Below are 12,417 nucleotides of genomic sequence, written 5' to 3'. Positions count from 1 at the left end.
ATCGGCAGCCACTATTCTTCTTGATGGCTGCACTAAACATCATTAAAATAAATAGGTTTTACAATTCTTTTACAAGGACAAAACTGCCCTGGGTTAGTAATGTATATTACATTACAATATAACATACACGTGAACCATATGGATCCTCTACTGGATCCATATCCGATCCATATTCTAATACTCTCCCTCAAGTTGTGCATGAGAGTGAACCATGTGCAACTTGTTCTTCAGATACCAGAAACAGTTACTTGTAAGACCTTTTGTGAACATATCAGCGACTTGGTCTTCTGAAGACACATAAACCGGTTCAATCTCTTTGTCTGCTACCTTTTGTCTGATGAAATGTTGGTCAATCTCAATATGCTTGGTCCGACTGTGATGAACGGGATTGAACACAATTTGTATAGCACTTCTATTATCACACATGAGAGTCGAACTTGAGATACTCTCTCCCATCTCTGTAAGTAGATGTCAAATTTAGGTCACTTCTGCTGTGGTAGCTGCCATAGATCTATATTCTGCCTTTGTGCTAGATCTTGCCACAACTTTCTGTTTTCTGCTACTCCATGAGATAAGGTTGCTTCCAATGAAAACATAGTATTCTGAAATAGACCTCCTTTCATCTGGATCCCCTGCCCAGTCTTTATCTGTATAGGCCAATATGTCATGTTTCGGTGTTACCCATGAAGATTGTATATATGTGAGTCCATCACTCACCGTGCCTTTTAGATAGCGAAGAATACGTTTGACGGCATCCATGTGACCAGTCTTTGGTTTATGCATGAACTGAGATACTTGATTTACAAAATATACAATGTCTGGTCTAGTAAAGATAAGGTACTGTAACATGCCCACTAAACTGCGATACTTGCTTGCATCAGGGTATAACTCACCATCACATATACTGAGTTTTTGATTGACAAGACTGGGTGTAGGCACAGGTTTGCAATATGTCATTCCTGTTTTGGCCAGAAGATCAATAGTGTATTTGTGTTGAGTCAATGACATTTTTTCATCCTGTCTGTCCACCTCTACACCAAGAAAATATCTCAGTTTTTCAAGATCTTTCATCTTGAATCGCATACTTAGTAAAGCTTTAATGTGTTGAATATGTTCTGGAGTATTACCAATGACCACTATATCATCAACATATATAAGCAAGAAAATCATAGTGGTTCCATCAATGATCTAGTTGGGAACGAATGAAACCGTGGTTCTGAATCTCTAAGGAGAAACTTTCAAACCATGACCTGGAGGCTTGCTTTAAACCATACAATGCTCTGGTTAATTTGCATACATATTCCTTTGGGTCTCCTTCTGCATAACCTTGAGGCTGCTCCATGTAGACCTCTTCTTTTAAATCCTCATGAAGGAATGCATTTTTAACATCAAGCTGACTAAGGGTCCACCCATGTTCAATAGCCAGGTCAAGGATAATACGAATAGTTCACATTTTGACCATTGGGCTGAAAGTCTCATAATCTTGACCGTATTCTTGAGTGAATCCTTTGGCAACAAGACGTGCCTTGTATCGTTCAATGCTACCATCCGGTTTATACTTAAAATTATACGCCCATTTTGAGCCGACAATATTTTTATCTGGGGGGCGACCAACTATCTCCCATGTTTGACACTCATGAAGTGCCTCGATCTCCTCATTAATTGCTTCAATCCATTTGTTAGATTAAACAGCTTGACAAAACCCAAGTGGTTCCTCGTGTTTTTCAATCTTGGATAGAAAGATCTGAAAATCCATAGAGAAGTTATCATAACTCACCCATTTTTCAATAGGGTGCCTTATCCTGCCTGATCTTCTTGGTGCCTCTTTGTTGCTGGACAATGCTGCGTGTTCTCCAACAGGTGCATTGTTTGCTCTCTGGGTCTCTTGGTATAGACGTTTCTTTTGTATCTTAGACATTTTGTTTCCAATATCTTATCTAAAGCCGTCTCATCATGTGTGTTTTCAGGTGCCAAAGTGGTATGTTTAGCAGCATGTGAAATAAGTTCAACACTGAGCCATGGATCATACCAATTATCAGCTACGTCACCATGATCACGATTGTGATTTGCTTTATTTTTCAGAAAACTATTTTCATCAAAAACAACGTTTCTGGAAATTCTGATCTTCTTATTGACAAAGTCATAGCACCTGTAACCCTTGTGTTCATCTGCATAACCTACAAATTGACATATAGAGGCTTTGTCCTGAAATTTAGTTCTCATGGATTTGTCAATGTGTACATAACATGTGCATCAAAAAACTCGTAACTCATCATAATCAGGGTGTACACCAAAGAGAACATAATGGAGAGACTGATTGTCAAGGATAGGCATAGGAAGACGATTTATCACATGAGTGGCAGTGTGAAAAGCTTCTGTCCAAAGACTAATGGTCAAGTTACAACCATGCATCATACTCATTGCACTTTCTACAATATGTCTGTGTTTACGTTCAACAATTCCATTTTGTTGTGGAGTGTACGGGCAAGAAACTCTACGATGTATCCCATTATCTTGGAGAAAATCTAAAAATTCTTTGGAGGAATACTCACCACCTCCATCACATTGGAGAATTTGACTATTATTCGAGAATTGAGTTTTAACTGAAAAAGGTGAATAGTGTTTCGGGTCTGGATCTTGTACCAGACCCGAATTCACTCATGCATTAGCCCAGACCCGAGTTCATTCCTGTATAAGTGTATAAGCCTGTTTTTTATTTGTATCCTGGTTCGGATATTACACCAGACCCGACCCGACTCGACCCACTGTGTATACTTAAGTGTATTAATACAGGCATTAGGTCACGATTTCTGTAATGAAGAAATCGTGACAGCCGCAGTCGACTTTTGGATTCCTCTTCTCGTCTCTCTCTCTCTCTCTCCCTCTTTTTCTCTATTTTCTCTCTCTCAATGCAGGTACAGATGAAAATCTAACATGGTATCAGAGCGTAGATCCATCTAGAGGCAAAAAAAAATTTTCTGGCTCGCGACAACGATAAGGAATTTGAGGTTTTCGTTTCTCTCTCTTTTTCTGTTCTCCTTCGTCTTCTTTTTTTCTGTTTGTCCCTCTTTCTGAAACTTCCTGTGTACTCACACCTCACGTGAGTTTTCCCTTTGTGAATCTGTGATTCACGTGAACCCTATTCACGTGAACCCAGATCGTGGATTGACAACATTTCACGTGAACTGGTTCACGTGAAGCATCAAATTTCTCCCAGATCGTGGATTGACAACATTTCACGTGAACTCGTGAATTGATTCACGTGAGACATTAAATTTTATCTCTATTAATTATTTGATTCCCTTTTATTCTACCTTCTCCAAAGTTTATCTCTGCATATTCAGATGCTATAGTGTTTCCCTTGATTCCTTGTGTTTTGCTGTGCATTATAATCCTTGTTTATTCTTTACTGAACCAGTCAAAAAAAAGGGGGAAAGGGATACTTAACGTGTGATTTTTTTATCGCGTAAGCCTTCTTCTTGGTGCATAGAAAAGTTCAAGTTCCTTCATTCTCTGAATTTAACAGTCTGTGATCCTCTGACAGCCAAAAAAAAAAAGGGTGTTAGACGAGGGTTCAACATTTCTGTTGATTCTTATTCTCTATGGATCCCTATCACTCTCAATCAAATCTTTCTTCAAGTTTTCTCAACGAGCTTGTTTCTGAGAAGTTGAATACCTCAAATTTCTTGATCTGGAAGAGGCAAATTATTTCTTTCATTAGGAGTCAAGGTCTCTTAGTTCACCTGGATGAAACCACTCCAGTTCCACCAGAATTTATTCCGAGAGAAGAAAAAAATGATAAAGGGGCGAGTTCAATCGTGTATGTCAAGAATGCTGAATTTCTCAATTGGGAAAGAAAAAACCAATCAGTTGTTGCATACATCACATCAACCCTGTCTCAAGAGATCCTTCTTGCCATTCCTGACAATTGTACAACTCTACAACTCTGGGAACGACTTGTTCAAACGTATTCGCAGGTTTCTTAAGCAAGAGTAGTTTTTCTAAAAAGAGAATTTCAGTTGTTAAGAAAAGATTCCATGACCATCATGGAATATTTGAACAAGATAAAGGTCATCACAGATCAACTTGCAGTTATAGGGTGTGTCGTTAGTGACAATGACATGGTGCAACAAACCCTGATTGGATTGGGATCTGACTACAATATGATAGTCACTTCACTATTGTGCCTCCCTGTTCTTCCTACCTTTGATGAGCTACGAGCCCAATTGATCCAGTATGAAATGACTCTGAAGGGATTCTCTGAAGAAACTCATAATCATCCAAATTCTCAAGAAGTTTTTGCTACATGAGTGACTTATGGTAGAGGATGGGGATGAGGAGGACAAGGGCGAAGTGGACACGGAGGGCGTGGTTTACTTCACACTCCAAACATGTTTACTCATGCGCAGGGAACAAGATCCATCCCTAGCTTCCTTTGTAACAAAAAGGGGCACATCAAGGCGAATTGTTGGCATAATCCAAAGAATAAAGGAAAGAGTCCATAGATAGAAACCAAGAGAAAGTTCACAAATACCAGAGACAGTGTAGAGATTAAAGATTTGCTGATATCTGCCTTGTCAGAGTTAAAGTTGAAGCAGAGTGATAAAGGCACTTGGTTTGTCGATTTTGGGGCAACGACTCATGTGACAGGCGATGCAGGTAAAATTTCTAATCCTATCCTTTATTTTGGAAAAAGTTAGATTGTCATTGGAGATGGATCCCACCATCCTGTTTCCCATGTTGGAAAGACTGTCATTCCCATGTCACATTCCACTCTTACTCTTACTCTTTCTGACGTTCTTCATGCTCTTGACATTAAGAAAAATAGTGTCTCCGTCTCCAAACTTATTGATGATAATAATGCTTCAGTTGAATTCACTTCCTTCTCTCTGCAGGTCAAGGACCTACGCATGAGGGAAACATTCGCTGGAGGAAAGAGACGAGGCAACATGTATGTCTTTGAAGAAGCTCCATGTCATGATGTTCGCTCTTCTCACTTGATTTCGAAGCTTTCATCAGAGTCGTGTTCATCCTCTCTGCTAGTGTTTTTAGTATCTCTGAATGTAATAAGCCATTCTTATGGCATAGTAGGTTAGGACATTGTGGGAGTCATTTTATTGAGAAACTTGTTTCTAATAATCTCATTCCAAAAGAAAGTCTTAATGGGGATGAGAGCAGTCATAAATGTTCCAGTTGTCTTTTATGCAAGAGTCATGTATTGCCTTTCCATTCCATTAATAAGAGAGGTTTAAAACCTTTTGAGATTATTTGTTCTGATGTGTTGGGACCCGCCCCAATTGTCTCTGGGTCTGGAAGCAGATATTATCTAATCTTTGTTGATAGTTATTCTCGATACACTTTGATATATTTCATAAAAAATAAGTCAGAAGTCTTCTCTTTGTTTCAAAATTTCTTTTCCTTGGTCAAAAACCAATTTTCTGAGTTCATTCAGTTTTTCCAATGTGACGGAGGTGGGGAATTTTCATCTCGTGATTTTATTTCTTTTCTTCGAAATAACGGAATAGGAAGAAGGGTGTCCTGCCCTCACACTCCTCAACAAAATGGGATTGCTGAACGAAAACATAGACATATCGTTGAAAGTGCCATGAGTATGCTTCATGACAGCAATCTTCCCATCAACCTATGGACAGAAGCTTTTCATTCTGCCGTGCATGTGATAAATAGATTGCCGATGGTCGTTCTGGAAAATAAGTCTCCTTACCACTGCCTCTTTAGAGCTCATCCTAGTTATCATGATTTGCGTGCTTTTGGATGTGTTTGCTATGTGCATATTGATCGGTCCCTGAGAAACAAGTTTCAAGACAAGGCCCAGAAGTGTAGGTTTGTGGGATACGCAGATGACTACAAAGGATATAGGTGTTATGATCCCACCAACAAACGTATCAGAATCTCAAGAAATGTTGTCTTTGATGAACACAATTTTGATGACAAAGCTGATGCAACAAATATTTCAACTGAAGTTTACTATCCTTGGTTGAGTTCAGAACTTTTTGCTAGCTCCAGTGAAGCATGTTCATTAGATTGCGTGCAGCAAGAAGAAGAGATGTCTGAAAACACTGAGACGTCGGGGCCACAGAATTCAGAAACAATACCGGGCAGATACAAAGGCATTGTCTATTCTAGACAGAGACCGATAACATCAAGCCATTCAGATCATGTCTCAGTCAGCAATCCGACTCCTCCTCACACTCTTGAGGGTACTACCAGGCAACCACTTCTACCAAGTGGGTAGAAGCCATGAATGATGAAATGCAAGCTTTGCATGAATGTGGAACTTGGGAAGTTGTTCCCAGACTGCCTGACAAAAATGTTGTCGGATGTAAATGGGTCTACAAGATAAAGTACAAGCCAGATGGAACCATTGAACGATACAAGGCAAGGCTCGTGGCAAAAGGATTCACTCAAGAAGCAGGGCAAGACTATGATGAGACTTTTAGTCTGGTTGTAAGAATGAGAACAATTCAGATTATTATCTCTCTGGCTGTTGAACATGGGTGGAAGTTGAGTCAATTTGATGTAAAGAATTCTTTCTTGCATGGGGACTTGAAGGAGGAAGTGTATATGGAGCAACACCCTAGATATCAAGAACAAAATTGTAAAACCCATGTGTGCAGGTTAAAGAGAGCTATCTATGGATTGAAGCAAGCATCTCGCTCTTGGTTTGATAGCTTCTCACTAGAGATTCAGAAACATGGATTTTCACGTTCCATGCTAGACCACTCATTGTTCATTTTCAGAAGTCAGACTGTGACCACTCTGTTATTAATTTATGTCGATGATATTGTTATCACAGGAAACTCTGCGGTTCACATCCAAGAAATAAAAGACTTACTAGGTCAGAGGTTCAAAATGAAAGATCTTGGAGCTCTATGCTATTTTCTTGGTGTAGAAGTTGATAATCAGGCTCATGGCTTGACACTCACTCAGCACAAGTACACCGTAGATGTTCTCCGCAAGGCAGGCATGAAAAACTGCAAACCTCTGAGAACTCCGAGTGTGCTTCATCAAAAATTTAGCGTCCATGATGGAGATCTGTGTGATGACCCCACCAGGTATCGAAGCATAATAGGAATGTTACAGTACCTCACATTCACTAGACTTGATATTGTTTATTCAGTCAATCAAGTGTCTCAATTTATGCATGCACCACGTACTGGACATATGGAAGCTGTCAAGAGGATCCTTAGATATCTGAAAGAGACTATTGGGGATGGATTGACATACTCACCACAGCCATATGGCAAAGATGAGCATAGACTCACTGTATATTGTGATGCAGACTGGGCAGGAGATCCTGATGAACGAAGATCTACATCAGGATATTGTGTCTTCATTTGAAGAAATTTAGTCTCTTGGAGCAGTAGAAAACAAAAAGCTATCGCTAGATCAAGTACTGAGGCTGAGTATAGATCTATGGTTGCTGCTACTGCCGAAGTCACATGGATCAGACATCTACTGACTGAATTAGGAGAAAAGATCTCCCACACTATCTTGCTATGTGACAACCAAAGTGCTATAAATATGTCATTCAATCCAGTACATCACAGTCGTGCTAAGCATATTGAGATTGACCAATACTTTGTGAGACAGAAAGTTTAAGAAAAAGAGATTGAGCCTGAGTTCGTCAATACTGAAAGACAAGTTGCAGACCTATTTACGAAAGGGTTAACAAAGGATCATTTTTGGACGCTTAAAGGCAAGTTGTGCATGGTCCACAACCATGATCAACTTGAGGGAGGGTGAAAAAGGTGAATAGTGTTTCGGGTCTGGATCCTGTACCAGACCCGAATTCACTCATGCATTAGCCCAGACCCGAGTTCATTCTTGTATAAGTGTATAAGCCTGTTTTTTATTTGTATCCGGGTTCGGATATTACACTAGACCCGACCCGACCCACTGTGTATACTTAAGTGTATTAATACAGGCATTAGGTCACGATTTCTGTAATGAAGAAATCGTGACAGCCGCAGTCGACTTTTGGATTCCTCTTCTCGTCTCTCTCTCCCTCTCTCCCTCTTTTTCTATGTTTTCTCTCTCAATGCAGGTACAGATGAAAATCTAACATTAACATAGGCATGAAAGTGACAGAAGATAAGAAAAAACTTTGATTTGTGTTTCATAAAGAATATCCAGGTAAAACGAGAGAAACTGCCAATAAAAGATACATAATATTTACTTCCAGAAGAGGAAGGATTGGGGGCTGGGCCCCAAACATCAGAACATATTATCTCAAAGGGCATGGAGGCTCTTTTATTTATTTGATGAAAAAGAAGTACATGACTTTTGCAGACCTGACAACTGGGACACATTTTATCCTTCAATGAAGGTGAAACAAACTCTGAAAGAAAACCATCGGACACTAACTTTTCAATAAAGACTTGACTACAATGACCAAGACGAGAATGCCAGAGATCTGGCTTATTATATTTGGATATACTTATGACGCTTTTAGAGACATGATCAGACTTGGGCTTTAGGACACTGGAGGCTGGATCTTCATTGAAGACATACATGTTTCCACGTCGCTCTCCTTTAGAGAGCATCTTCTTTGTTTGAAGATCCTTGACAAAGACAGAAGTAGAAGTAAATTCCATAGATGAATTGGTAGAGTCAACAAGCTTAGAAACAGAGACAATATTTTTCTTTATATTTGGTGCATGAACAACATCAGATAAAGGAATAGATGACTCTAACAAAGGAATGAGGATGTTGCCTATGTTTGAAATAGGGTGGTGAGTCCCATCTCCAGTTACAATATTACAACAACAACAACTACGCCTTCATCCCAAAACAATTGGGGTCGGCGATATGAACCAACAAAGAAAATCATTCTGGGTCTTCCACATGAATCCTTCTCCTCCATTCATTTCTATCCAATGCCATGTCCAGTTACAATATTAGATTTACCAAAATAAGGAGTCAAAGTAGAGAACTTACCTGCATTGCCGTGCCACATTTATAAAAGGTGTTTCATCACCTTGTTCTTGGCTCAAGAAGATTTGTTTGAAGAAAGGCGAACTTGTGCTACAAAAATTTTTGGTTTTGTATCCTCTCTTATTCCTTTGTCCATGTTGTGAGAGGCGTACGCCTCAGTACCTGAAGCGTACGCCTCAGAGGCGAGGCGCACGCTCAAGGTACTGAGGCGTTGCTGTGATGCGCCCCTCATCAACCTCCGACCAGTTGTGACCACCGACCACCGGAGTTGCTGTGCTGCAGCTGCTGCTCAGTCTTCTCCGACCACCGGACGACCGGCATATCCCTCGCTTCCGTACCAGCTGGGCGGTGGTCCTTCTCTTACTGCCTCCCCTCCCACCGCTTCACTTCCATTCCAGTTGTGAGAGGCGCGCCTCAGAGGCGAAGCGCAGGCTCAACGCCTCGCTTCGCCTCATCGCATTTAACAACCTTGCCTTTGTCTACTCTTTTTCTTTTCTTTTTATTTTTCTCTCTCTCTCCTCATATTTATTCCTCTCTTACCCTTGTAAAAGATGGATGGCAATGATAAGATCACCATCATTACTATGAAGTTAAATGATACAAACTATGTAATGTGGGCTTCGATTATGAAGCACCACATTTGGGGAAAAGGTTTATGGGGTATAGTGGATGGTTCCGATTTGGAACCTAAACTATCTCTTACCAAGAAAGAGGGTGATAAAGAGGTTCCTCTAACGGAAGAAGAGAAGAGTAAGGCGTTAGCCACTTATGAAAAGAAATGGAAAGAATGGAGGATAGGGCATGCAAAAATTATGTCATGGCTCATCAATAGCATAGACATTAAAAAATACTCTAGTCTAGCTAAGTTTGAGCATGCCGATAAGGCTTGGGAATACCTCAAAAACATGTGTTCCCTTAAAGATATTGCACATGTATGCAATTTACAAGATAAAGTTCGGACAATGACTCAAAAAGATAAAACTATTCGAGAATATTATAATGAGTTGTCCGAACTTTGGGAAGAGTTGGCTCTTCTTGAGCCCAAATGGCATTGTGCCGAAGACATCGAGCTTCGCCAAAAGCAACTCGATATGGAACATTTTTATCAATTTGTTAATGGTCTAAGGCCGGAGTTTGAATCCACCAAATCGGCCCTTTTACATCGTGGAAAAATTCCTTCTATTGTTGATACTATAGAAGAGCTCACTATGGAGGAAAATACACTTAGAAAAGGTACTCCAAAAGTTGATGATGACTCCGTTTTAGCTATATCTAGACCGGGGAATCCTACTCGTACTTACAAGCCGCCTCATTTTGGAAGGCAAAACAACGACTTTGATAAAAGAAAAGTTATTTGTTATCATTGTCATGAACCGGGGCACTATAGGCCTCAATGTCTAAAGTTAAAAAGAAGAGAAGAAAAAAGAGTTGCATCTGTTGAATCTGAGTCAAAAGATCAAGATGCACCTGTGTCTATGGCTCAACTGATGGAAATCCTTCAACCTCTTCTCAAAGGGGTATCCTCCTCAACCGAAGCCTCAACTGGAGCGACAATTGCATCTTTCTCCGGTCCAGGTAACTTTCCTTGGCTTTTAGATTCTAGTGCTTCTTTTCATATGACCCCAAATGTTAATAGTCTATCTGAATGTCTTAAAAATAACTCAAGTGTGTCAAAGGTTTTTACAGCCGATGGCACATCTCTTGAAGTAAAAGGAATAGGATGTTTTGAAAATCTTCAAAAATCCAAAAGATTTTTTATCCCAGAAGTTAGATATATCCCTAAACTTAATTTGAATCTCTTATCTGTCTCGCAAATATCTGATTATGGATGTAATATCTCCTTCTCTTCTCATGGTTGTTGGGTACAGGATCGCCAGTCAGGGAAGCTGATTGGGGAAGGCCATAGACAAGGAGGACTTTATTACATGGACTTTTTGGAATTACCCAAGAATGCATTTTGTTATAATATTCAGAAATTAGAATTGGATTTATGGCACAAAATGCTTGCCCATCCTCATATGTCTAAAATTCAATATTTTCCAAGTTTGGAAAAATTTTGTAATTCTGAAAATTTTTCTTGTAAAGATTGCATTCTTGGCAAAATGAAAAGGTTACCATTTCTTAGTAGAACTTTTGTTTCCTCACGACCACTTGAGTTAATACATTCGTATGTTTGGGGCCCCGCACCAGTTATTTCCAAAGGTGGTTATACATATTATGTCATTTTTGTTGATGACTTTTCTAGACATACTTGGATTTATTTTCTTAAACATAAATCTGATGTCTTTGCTAACTTCCAAATATTTCATAAAATGGTTAAAAATAAGTTTCAAAATGATATTTCTGTTTTTCGCACTGATTCAGGGGGAGAATTTATGTCCAACGAATTCAAAGACTATCTCAATTTACATGGTATTACACATCAAAGATCATGTCAACACACTCCACAACAGAATGGCCTAGCCGAACGCAAACATCGGCACATTATGGAAACTACTAGGACATTGCTAATTGCAAATCAAGTTCCAAAAAGTTTTTGGGCTGAAGCGGTCCTAACTGCCACCTACCTCATTAATAGGATGCCATCTTCCTCATTAAAGAATACAACTCCAATAGAAAAGCTTGTTAATTTAACTCCAGATTATTCTAGATTAAGAGTCTTTGGATGCAAATGTTTTGTTTTCACCAACAGAAATGACAAACTCTCTCCTCGTGCAATCCCATGTGCCTTTTTAGGATATGCTGATAATAAAAAAGGCTACAGGTGTTTCGATTTTCAAAATGACAAATTATATGTGTCAAGAAATGTATCTTTTTTGGAAAAAGAAAGCTTCTTTGAATTTGAAAAATCCAAGGATGTCACTGAATACTCGTTTTTAATTGATCCAACTTCAAAATCCAATGAATGTGATGTTGGATGTGACCTTGACAATGATCAAAGTCCTATTGTTGTTGAAAATGATGATAATGAAGAGCAAATCCATAGGGATGTTAGTCTACAATATTCAAGACGTAGAGAGCAAAATCTTCCATGTGCATTACAAAAATACTCTGAAGTCTCACCTAGAAGAACGTCTAGAATCTCTAAACCTCTAGAAAAATTTGTGTCTTATGAATCTTTTTCACCCACGTATAGGGCCGCCATTACATTAATACAATCATATGTTGAACCATCATCCTATTCTCAAGCAAAAAATCATATAGAATGGATAGAAGCCATGAAAATAGAATTGGATGCACTAGAAAAGGCCAATACTTGGACGATACAAGATATTCCTCCGGGTAAGAAACCTATAGGTTCTAGGTGGGTATACAAAGTCAAAACCAAAAGTGATGGGACCCTGGAAAGATATAAGGCCCGTTTAGTAGCAAAAGGATATGCCCAAGAGTATGGCATCGATTATGAAGAAACATTTGCTCCTGTGGCCCGTATGACCACTGTTAGAACTTTAATAGCCTTGG

The 12,417-nt window shown here is 39.3% G+C and overlaps 1 protein-coding gene across 1 annotated transcript in view; it reads left to right on the top strand.

The window, feature by feature from the left end:
• Nucleotides 1-12,417, top strand: part of LOC149832977 (V-type proton ATPase subunit a2-like) — a 127,427-nt gene that overhangs the window by 62,272 nt on the left and 52,738 nt on the right. The gene's annotated exons all lie outside the window — the stretch shown is intronic.

Source organism: Nuphar pumila, chromosome 7 (genome assembly GCF_984573655.1).
Source record: "Nuphar pumila chromosome 7, dmNupPumi1.hap1.1, whole genome shotgun sequence".
Lineage (NCBI taxonomy): Eukaryota > Viridiplantae > Streptophyta > Magnoliopsida > Nymphaeales > Nymphaeaceae > Nuphar > Nuphar pumila.
This window is presented reverse-complemented; position numbering and strand designations above follow the sequence as displayed.